An 11,729-nucleotide genomic window follows, 5' to 3' on the forward strand; every position below is an offset into this window, starting at 1 on the left:
CCTTCCACACCGTCGGACATGTGCATGTGACCACGCGCCACCACGTTTGCGAACCTCCTTTTATAGGTTTCAGAAGGATTGTCTCTTCTGTGGGATTATTTAATACCCGCCGTGATTGCTCAGTGGCTATGGTGTTAGGCTGCTGAGCACGAGGTCGCGGGATGAAATCCCGGCCGCATTGCGATGGGGACGAAAACACCCGTGTACTTATATTTAGGTGCACGTTAAAGAACCCCAGGTGGTCAAAATTTCCGGAGTCCTCCACTACGGCGTACCTCATTATCAGAAAGGGGTTTTGGCACGTAAAACCCATGCTTTTTTTAATTATTTATTGCAACAGTCACATGCCATCCTCGAGCTTTAGGTGGCAGCAGCGCGAGAGCGTCCAGCATTCCCCTTAAATGTTCAAAATCTATCGTCTTGTTCCGTAGGAGAGTACCTTTCGTGCTGAACCGATATCTTTTGTGTGACGTTGCGCTGTATTGCGTTATTTTCACGTGACGTTTGATTACAGCAGTTTTCACTGCTGTCAGCTGGCCTTCGGGTTGTTATGTTTCTTGCTTGTGTATGTTGTGCTTTTCTCAAGTGTTTCACCATTAATAGTGACAGTGTCCGTTCGCGTTATATCAATACCTTTGTACGCACTGTTGCTTCGAGAGCAATTTTGTAATATTTTGTTCTCTTCTCTTTGTGTCCACATTTATTGCAATAAACTCGTTACCTGCCGTGGTGACATATAGTGGCTTTGGCGTTGCCCTGCTAAGCCCGCCGGCGCGGGCTCAAATTCCGGCAGCAGCGGCCGCATTTCCATGGGGGCGAAAATCCAAAAACGCCCGTGTAGCGTGCATTGAGTGCCCGTTAAGGAAACCCAAGAGGTCAAAATTAATCAGGAATCCCCCACTACGGCGTGCTCGTAATCAAATCGCGGGTTTGGTACGTAAGACCCCAGAATTGATTTAAAACAAACTCCCGTTTCTATACGCCTACAACACGCATAAATGTGTGGTAGTGAATGTGTACAACACTTCCTGTTCAATAAAGTAGCGGGAGCCGAATTCACGCCCGGACATGTGCTTTTTATCATACAAATTTCAAATAAATAAATAAATAAATAAATAAATAAATAAATAAATAAATAATAGAAAGCAAAAGAAAACATGTTGCGGAAAAGGATGCGTGGGGAATGAGAAAACGCAGTGACCATTCGGAGCGGCCAAATTGGGTGGCAACTATCCATGCAACGTATTTTCCACATACTTTCGTTCATGGTGCAGCGGTGCGTCAGCGCGTCCATTTTACACTGTGCGATGCAATTTCGCCTCAAATGTGCTTCCCGTCAATGAGTGCGGAACGCGTTTCGGCCGTCATTACGGCACGGTAGACGCACCGCGTGAAATGGACGTGTCAACGTCGCAACGAACGTGCGTATCGTGAGGTCGAGCTGCGGTCGAAATTGCGCACGTCACAGTCAGGATTCAGGAAGTGAGGTTGACGTGCTTTGCTCACGTAATGAAAAAGCATGGAAACGCATAAAGCGAGGCATTTTACGAAAAAAATAAAGAGAGTGCCTTCAGGAAAACTGCGATGATGACCATAGCGGTCCAGGAAGCTCGGTAGTGGATGGTGACAGAGCAATGACAGTGATAGGGCAAGTAAAAAAGAAGACAGAGAGAGAGAGACTCATCAAGATATGTGAACTCAATAATTTGACAACGTTCTCAAAAAATTCTGCTATTGAAATCATCTGTAGTTAATGGTGATGTCAAACGCCATAGTTGTAGTAAAAGAAACGAAATCACCGTAAAATCGATAGATAGATAGATAGATAGATAGATAGATAGATAGATAGATAGATAGATAGATAGATAGATAGATAGATAGATAGATAGATAGATAGATAGATAGATAGATAGATAGATAGATAGATAGATAGATAGATAGATAGATAGATAGATAGATAGATAGATAGATAGATAGATAGATAGATAGATAGATAGATAGATAGATAGATATCACATGGGTCTTTTTTAATGTGCGCTCACAGCTCTGTAAGCGACTGTACTTCGAAACGCAGCCTTCGCGCTCGGCTCCCGAACACCGTAGCCATGTGAGCCAACGCGGCGGGTAAAAAAAAGAATAGTAGACGGACAGTGGTGCATAAGGCGAAATGGCAGTAAAGTAAGAAAAGGCTAACACCTGCTTGCCTGGAAATCTCGCGCTTGCTGCCGCCTTCGCGACTTGCATATAACTATACATGCTGGTTCGTAGAGGACGCACCCGGGAAATGAAGCTTCTTCGCTTCCGCGTGCGTTCGCTTCTCTTCCGGTCTTCTCACGCGGGTGTGAATTCACCGCTACGCTCTCACGGGCTCCTTGAGTGAGCGGGTGGACAGGGAACGGGTAGTACATGCTCAGGTCGAAATTATCTCGCACAGGGTGGATATGGCAGACCACTTCTCGCTAGCTTTTCTTGTTAGCTACTCACCCCATCTTCCCCCTAGCACGCGTGCACTCACAAACTACACATGCTCTCTCCCCCCCTCTCTCTCTCTCTCTCTCTCTCTCTCTCTCTCTCTCTCTCTCTCTCTCTCTCTCTCTCTCTCTCTCTCTCTCCGAAGCGTTGTAGTTATCCGGAGCCCGCTGTCCGGTGTTACCACCGTTGAGCGCTCTGCATACGTACTATAAGGAAAATGAGACGTCCACCCAATCGTAGTAACTGCTACAAGGAATTTTTCTTCAACTTCAGGGCGTTTCTTTCGAGGAACCCGTATGGGTTTCCTGCGGGTTTCCGCAGAACTATTACGTCATAGGTATTATTGCGTGTACATGCATGTGTGTGCGTGTGCGTATGTGCTTGAAGGACGCACTCATATGCGTCCGTGTGCAACACGAGAAGCTTGCCGGAGCAGAACGCCACTGCCACGCACAAGAAACGAGCTATGCTTTTCTTCTCACTGCCCTTCCTACTCACTCTAGTACCGCTATTAGTACCAGCGAAGACAGCGCACGTAATCGAATATAGACGCAGGATCGAGAGGCGAATTTGAAATACACGCACACGCACACACGCACACACACACGCACACACACACGCACACACAAGGGCAATCAAGCCACAGAACGAGGGTGCTCGTACCTAATATCCCTCCAATAGACATGTGCAATCGCAAAGCACATAGAGCTCGAGGTAAGCCCACACTGCTACGCTGGCGCAATTTCGCTCTCGTTACTTAAGCCATTGTGTAGAGAGAGAGAAAAAAGAGGAGGAGAATAAGACAGAAAATGTATGAAATTACTGGAAGGCAATTTGCGTCAGGTGCGCCCACACAACGCACGCACCGCTCGCGATGCTCCCAAGCGGTGCAGCTCATTCCGCGCCAGCCGACTGTGCGCCGGGAACGAGCTTTCCTTCCTCTCCGAAGGCGGGCGAACACGCTTGTCCGACGCCAGGCGTATGTACCTGCGTATCCTTACGCACACACAACACACATCGCTCGTAGACCTGCCGCCGACGCATGCGATCGCCGGCAGGCACGGCGCGAGCTCACTTGCCGACAAGCGTAATTAGGCTTCCCTCGAGGCGTGTCGCTCCTCGCACGCCACGGCTGCGCGCTGTCAGACTCCTCCGGCTTCGCGCAAGCCGTTGCCTCCTCCGCGCGGACTCACTTGCACGCGCGCAAATGCACGCGCGGCGCATGCATACGGGTCGTTTCCTCTCCGTTTCGCGGCCGTTTCTCGTACACATCTTTCGTTCTTTTTTTTTTGTTTTTCATTTTTTATACGTAGGTAGTTTTCGTGGTGCGCGATGCGGAGAGGTGTCGCCGAGAGAGGCCGTCCGGCAATTTCCGGCCGTTAAGCGGTTCCTTTCGTTCCGCCCGAAGAACGTCTTCTCTTTCGCATCGGAAGAGCCGTGCTTTTGAGACCTCGCGAGCGGCGCGGGAGCATTTTGAATCGACCAAGGACGGGCGCTGCTGTTGCTCGATGATGCGCGGATCGTCGATGCGAAGGGTTAACGTCATTTGTGCGTCAGCTGTCTACGGTTGAAAAGCAAGCGGCAAGATTGGCTACGCGGGGGTTGGCTAATAATTGTTGCAGCGTGCCACGGTTTCGGGGCCCGTAGGGAAACGTCGCAGCGGCGTGCTTTGCGCTCGTCGTACCACATCGAGTTTCTCGACATGCAGAAGCGTACACTTGCACGTTAGTTGCACTACAGAGCATCCTACGAATGTAGCTAAAGAAAACTCAGCCGATACGATCGTTCTGCTACAATGATAATGATCGTGGACAAATGCTATAATCGTCGTGCAAGTGTGGGTTTCAGATGTTCTGACGGCGTAATTTATTGCGTTTTATCTGCGTAGTTTCCAAGCAATCGCTTATCCTTTTCTAAACGCGTACATACATGGAATAGGTTTATGGGCACATGCATAATTATTGAAAATTGCTGTGAATATAACGCAATATTTCGTTGAACATGATCAACTTGCAAAGTCACAAAGCCGTTTGAAGCCAGAAAGACGAAGATTAGGCAGATCCTTAGACAAATTAGGCAAAATGTTTCAACACCAGCGCAGCCGCCTTGGATAGCGCCCCCCCCCCCCCCTCTTCGCTTTCGTTCCCTGAGGTCGCGGATGTAGCATGTAAACATGCTGTTTCATTTTCTGAACCAAATAACGCAGATGTTATACTGATAACTTGTCATAAGCTCATTTGCACATCTGCTGTCAGATGTGCTTGGCAGCCAATACAGATGCGGCATCGTGGAAAATATAGATCACAAGCAGCAAAAATATTTTAATAAAGTTTTCATTAACGATTTCAGAGGCAATGTTGCATTTGCAAAATCGAAGCCCAACAGTCACACGTTGCCCAACAGCAACTCCCCAAAAATTGTTGTAGGTACTACGGCGTGTAGTGTTTTGGCTGCGGGCTGCAGCCCTAAACCCAAACGAAAATTAAATAGCTTGTCAGTGAAGCTGATATCTCGCCACCCTATTAGAAAACGGCACCTGCTTCCGTGTTGAGCGGGCGCCAATGCTGTGACAATTACGAGTTCTCTTCATTCTGATCCATAAAGCCTTTCTCTATTTGCTGCTATTGGCAAACGTCATTATCCGAGCTGCGGTATCGCCACAATGTTGGGAACGGAATAGAGCACGCTTCGCGTCGACTCCTGGCGTCACCATGCAAAAAAAAAAAAAAAAAAAAGAGAGAAGGCCGCGACGGAGCCCGTGCCAGCACAAGCTTGCGCTACTGTTGCTCTTCACTCGCAATGGAGAGAATAGAGAGATCGACGTCACCGGTGCACTATTTCATATTACTTTCGGTAGCTGCCATACTGGGCGGCCCGCAGTGCCAAAGTACTGCAGCCTCTAGAATACTAGACGATTTTGTTTGGAGAAGTTTTTGTTGAGTTAATAATACCACCTTGGGTCCTCAATTCCCGCATTGCAAAGTTTCCGCTACAATTGCTAATTAAGCAATTATTTGAGAGATGCCATTTTAAGGTAGCGCGGACTTAATGTAAGAGGGACCCAAGATCCACATCGCCATACTGTATGTCTGGCGATGCCCGCTCCGAGCGCGAGTACGCCTCACGAGAGCATCGCACATGAAACGTTCCGCTAATGCCAGTAGTTTAGCGACCACTTAGCGAATTAAATTTGTTAGCCCGCACATTCGTGCAATTATTACCTAGGATGTCGATGAAGCTGCAGCCGACAATTCTGCGGCACTAGACATCTGGTACATCGGGTACATGAGCTCGGGCTGCTGTTTACCGGCGCTTTATTTACCATTTATGTCCAGTCAAGCCGGCGGGAAGAGGGGGGGTCTTCAGACATATATGACACCCCCCCCCCAAATGGCACCCAGGGCACGCCCCCCCCCCCCCCCCCCCATTTCCCCCGTTACTACGCCACTGGCCGGTACTAATCATACAGAACAATTTAAAAATTATTTGTTAATTAGTCTATTCGACTTGCGGATCAAGGAACGCGCACGCAGAAGCTCCACGACTGATGAGCATTTTCAGCATGCACCTAGGCAAATCGAGTGCAGCCATGTAAAAACACTCGTACGACGCTTCGTGTGCCTGCAAGTGGTGAGGTATACGCTCCGCAACATATTTTGGCAGAGAAGTATTCGGAGAGCTATAGCAAGAATTCGCTTCCGCATTAAAACAATGCGCGCGGGTACAAGATCAGGTGACAAGTGAATCAACATACAAAGGCAAAAAAAACAAATACCGAAGAAGAACGACAGTGAAATTTTGGCATTGTTGTGCCGCGACAACTGCGTACTGATCGGTGCACTTCTGAAAAACAACTTTTGGTGGAAGTGCTAGCCATTACTATTTCAGGTATTACTTGCGTTGCAGATCTTAACAGGAAGCTGTCCGAAGATGAACATATAATCGCCTTATGGTGGTAATGTAAAGCCATTTGGTGTCACGCTGCGATTTTGATTCCAAGTTGAAAAGGTGTACGATGGCGTGATTAGAAGACATAACAAAAGCAGACACGCAGGGACAGAATTGATAGAATTGCGTGTCTTCTTTTGTCCTGTCTTTTAATCGCGCCACCGTACACCTATTCAAGGTGCGTTACCAACAAGCACACATTGCAACCCTCGTGAAGTTGATTCCAAGTTCCCACTCCTGGAAGCCGGCACGTTCGGTATCTCAGCAACGGCACTGATATTTTCGTGCCATCAATTTTAGGCGATTCCATGTCCAACACTGCTGTGGACAGTATTTGATGCATATTCAAGGATATATATATATATATATATATATATATATATATATATATATATATATATATATATATATATATATATATATATATATATATATATATATACATATATTGTCGATAAACATTCCTCTCCTGAACATCCATAATAAGAAAGTAGCGTATATATATATATATATACATATATATATATATATATATATATATATATATATATATATATATATATATATATATATATATATATATATATATATATATATTTATATATATATATACGCTACTTTCTTATTATGGATGTTCAGGAGAGGAATGTTTATCGACAGCGTAGCTACTGGTAACTGCACCGTGCAGGCCTCCATCCGAACTGACAACCAGACGCCTGGCAACACGTACGACAATTTCCGTACGTTGTAGGATCTTGCTTGCGCAGAAAGAGATTGAAGCTAACTTCTAATCAAACTAACGCTATAAAAGCGTCGTGGTGTAACTAATTCCTCCACAGCGAAGCACCAGCGCTCTACCAAAAAACGGTAGCCAGACAACATCGAGTTGTTCACCCGCCCTGAGTGCGGCGAGACCGTGAGACCCATCGCGAAGAATCTCATTTGGGACTGCGAGACCCACGCAAGCAAAATTTGACAAGCAAAGGACACCTTCGGCAGGAAGATATCGCCGGTGCGTGGAATGCATCCGACCGGTGGGCGGCCTGTGACACTCGGTTTTCGTCAGGGAGTCGGGACTAACTGCTCCGGTTGTAGATACCGCTCCTGGTAGAAAGCTCTCTTCTCAGCGAAATACCCCCTTTCTGTCACCCCGTTCAACGTGCAGGCCAAAGTGCCGCATCCTTACTGAACAAACGTTTTGTCGTCATCCTCTTCAGACGGGCGACGAAGTCTAGGAGCTGGAGTGCAAGCATGAAGCATAAGGATTGGAGATCGTTTTCAAACGAAGTTTGCGCTTGAAGAGACCTTCTGTCATTGCTTCGCGGCATCGATAGAAATGGACAGAAATGTACAGGATTACGCGATTTACGAGTACGAACTGTTTTTTAGTTTTCTTTGTATGATAACAGAGTGCATGCATTTTCACCATGATGACGTAGGTTTTGCAGGCACTCATAGAAAGCGTGAAAACAAAGTGCGACGCACGCGCTATTCGGAACGATAAGTCTTTCGGAGTCAGGTCTTGAACGAAAAAAGAAGAAAGAAGAAAAGAAGGGAACATGAAATCAAGAATAGTCGACTTCTGGGCAATCATTCGGCACCATGACACGGCTTCTACAGAGTGGTTGCACGAGCTACGACTGAATCCATCGTGTGACTGTCCGCGCGCACTAAAGGGAGGTGAAGACGTACAGCGCGCGCACTCACCTTGGAAAGGACGTGCCGTCTTCGTACGGAAACGGTTCTTTCAGGTGAAACTTTCAGGTGTCAACGGCGTTGTCGAAGAACGTAGTCAAGAGCTCCGGCGCACTCATTTTTTCCAGCACAGGAAAATATCACGGAACGGGAAAGAAAAAGAAAGCAAAAAAGCTGACGTCGCGCTGCAGCAACCTATGAAGCAGAAGACATCAACGGCAGCGAACACACACACACGGTCGTCGTCTGCTAGCGACGACGCGGTGGCAGTATCCTCCGAAGAACCGGCGCATCACAGCAGAAGGGCCCCAACACTCAAAAGGGTGGCAACGGAGAGAGGTGCGATACGCGAGCAGCCCACCAGCACACCACCAGCGAAGCCAGCACGAGCAAGTCCCGCACGAGAGAGCGGCGCGCGGACCGGCCGCCAATCTGGTTGTTCGGAGCGCAACTGTGCCGAAAGTGCTTGTCCGCGGCAGTTCGCCCTCCCGCCGCGATTCTGAAACAGGCGGAGGCCGCCGAACGGAAATCTTGTCCGACGTGAATAAGCTGTTCCGAGAGTCCCCGGGCGACCCACGAGCGAGGGGAACGGCGAGAGGAGGGAAGCCAGGTTGCGTCGTCGACGTCGAGGGCGGTCTCCCATTGGAAGCCCCCTCAGAGGCAACAGCGAGAGCGGTGTTGCTCGCCTCGTGGAGGCTCACGCACCAGCACTTCGCAGCGAGCGAGTGAACCTGCCGCACGGCGAGTCAGCAGCGAAGCGCGGCCATCGCCAGCTTGTAGACGTTTCTTACGACGCGAGACCGCACGGCGACGGGATTTCCCTCCGCCACCCGACCAACTTCTCCTCGTCCACCTTTCGTTGAAGACACGGAGACGAGCATCCGGTGGGGGATTTTAATAAGTGTCGGAGAGAAGGTGCCCCCTATCGCCCTTATACTCCCTCTCTCTAAGGAAAAAGGTGCAGCGTTGCGTTCCCGAGTCGACGAAGATGTTTGAACGTGCACTATACCCGATTGACGGAGGGCACGCGGGATATCAGCCAGCGCGCGAGTTCGCGACCAGCGACAACACATAAATGGTTAAGCCTGCTAACGACCTTCTTTTGATTAAAATATTCGGCCCCTGTGGTTAGCTAATGCCAGCCATAGCTTCGACAGCGCTGCACGGATTTATTAAGACAGGGACCGGAGGTAGTTGGGGGGTGGGGGGTGAGGGGTCTGGCGCGCGCTCTCATTATCGCCGCCGCCCTAGCGTCGTCTTCCTCCTTTCCCAGCATGCGTCCCCCTCATTGATACGCGGCCGCGTTGGAATCCAACCGTGACGCAACAATGGTGCGTGCAGGGAGTACTGCACACGCTCGCTTGTGACGTAGCGTTTTTCGAGCGGCATTCGGTGGACACCCAGCGTGACTACTCCGAAATCTTCGACGGCCTCCGGTCAAATGGAGCGAGAAATGAGGGAGGAGCGAACAGGCGATATAGGAGCATGGTTCTCTCGCATAGTTCCTGATGCGGGCGTAGTATTACTACAGGCACCATAGCCCGGAATGAGATCACCCCTGTCAATTCTTATCATTGCTTTTCCCAGTTCTCAACGTCGGCAAAGCTGCGCTGGCGATAACGGAGGAGCAATCAGTCACAGGCCCACTGGTCAATAATATCTGAACTGTGCCTCCCCTCGCCCTGATGGATCCGCTTCCTGGCGGAAAGTTTTTATGGTTATCTTAATAAACGTTATAACAACAGCAAACTTTTGTAGTGAGACATACAAAAAAAGAAAGAAAATAAAGAAGGAGATCGTGCAAATTTCATTGCGAAATCGTTATTGAAACGGTTTCGTCCTGGTCGTCCTGGTCCGGGACTCGAACCCAGGACCACCACCTTTCCGGGGCCCCGGAAAGGCGGTGGTCCCGGGTTCGAGTCCCGGATCAGGACGAATGTTTCTTCAACTGTCAGGCTTTTCTTTCGGGGAACCCGTATGGGCTTCCTTTGTAGTAATTGCTACGAATGGGTGATTGTCTCATTTTCCCTGTATTAATTACTTCTCTCCACCTTGCGCGTTTCCGCAGAACTATTACGTCACACTCCCAAGGTTAGTTCTAGTAGTAACACATAAATACCCAAGAAAGTGGATGGGGAAACCGCGCCGCAGTAGCTCGATTGGTTAGAGCATCGCACGCGTATGCGAAGACGTGGGAACGTTCCCCACCTGCGGCAAGTTGTTTTTCATCGACTTTCACTGCCATTAATTTATCATTTGTTTAATTCAATTACTAAGTACAAGTAGTTTCCCCTATGTTTTCCTTGGTGCCTTCATGTGTTGGCTTCGCATTACATGATTATTAAAAGTCGGGCCCCTCGGTTAAGCCCCTTTCTTCACGTTCTTACACTTTTCTGCTCACACTAAACGCGTTGCTATGCCGGGTGTGCGCTCGCTTGGCTCTGTTTGCAGACTATCTAGGGAATTCAAGCCTGCCACACAGTTCCGCAAGTTGTACACAACTATCTTTCTTCCTCATCTTGAATATGCGTCGGTCGTGTGGAATGGCTTTTCCAGATCCAACAGTGACATTATTGATCGGGTCCAAAAAATGTTTCTGAGCATATATCATCACCACTTTGCAAACACTGACATTGGACCTTGTTTTAACCCTGCTGGATTATTGTCATTGCCCTTTGCTCCCGACGTCATCGCGCTGACCTTCTGCGTCTCTTCAAATTCCTTCACGGTATCCTCATCTGTCCCGAATTTCTCAGTTGTATCATGCTTCGTATTCCGCGCAAGATCACCAGAGAACATAGACTTTTCCATGTCCCTGCCTGTCATTAACAACACGCAACCGTCCTCAGAATGCAGTGTCATTATAACGCTTATTTTCATGATCTTGATATTTTTCCTAACTTGCTCTCATCGTTCCTCTCCGAGCTTTGTCTTATTCTGTCATAGTTTCATGCATTGTTAAACTACCCTTCTTCTCCTTTTCCTTTTACATTTATAATGCAATTTGAGGTATGCAATTTCTTCTTTTCCCAATTGGTCTTCTTGTTCATTGTTTTTTTAGATTACATTCCCCTGCAGTTTCTTTTTTTAATTTTTATGTATGCGTGCGCCAGCGCTCAGACCTTAGGGTTGTTCCTGGGGACGTTAAATAAACATGAATGATTGGCTTATTATTATTATTATTATTATTATTATTATTATTATTATTATTATTATTATTATTATTATTATTATTATTATTATTATTATTATTATTATTATTATTATATGAGGCAGCTGTTACAGGTCGCTGTTATCAAACGGCTGTTGCCTTGTAGATTTTAGGATGAAACCAGCTGCGCCGTGTTTCTACTGCAACAGGCGTACAAAGTACAGGATCTCGTGCGATATAAAGATCTATTCCCCTTGGCCCTCTTAAATGCATTTCTAAGGGCTAGGTCTTCACTTCGGCGGATGTCATGATGACGAAGAGGTAAAAACAGCAGCAACGGGACATGTTTGGTTCCTAGATGCGGATGAAGACAGAAGGGTATACCGCATCCTCACGTCCATACGAGTCGTCGACGCTAAAACTCCTCGAATGCGAATGTGGGTGTCGACGCCTTGAGATGAAA

The 11,729-nt window shown here is 47.8% G+C and overlaps 1 protein-coding gene across 1 annotated transcript in view; it reads right to left on the bottom strand.

Moving 5' to 3' along the window:
* The window catches only part of LOC142579360 (ras association domain-containing protein 10), a 60,810-nt gene extending 51,924 nt beyond the window's left edge, over nt 1-8,886 (bottom strand). Inside the window, exon 1 of the mRNA XM_075689464.1 lies at nt 8,128-8,886. The gene's annotated coding sequence lies outside the window, so the exon portion shown is untranslated. The remainder of the gene's footprint in view (nt 1-8,127) is intronic.
* Between the last annotated feature and the right edge of the window lie 2,843 nt (nt 8,887-11,729).

The sequence above is a fragment of the Dermacentor variabilis genome, chromosome 4 (assembly GCF_050947875.1).
Source record: "Dermacentor variabilis isolate Ectoservices chromosome 4, ASM5094787v1, whole genome shotgun sequence".
Lineage (NCBI taxonomy): Eukaryota > Metazoa > Arthropoda > Arachnida > Ixodida > Ixodidae > Dermacentor > Dermacentor variabilis.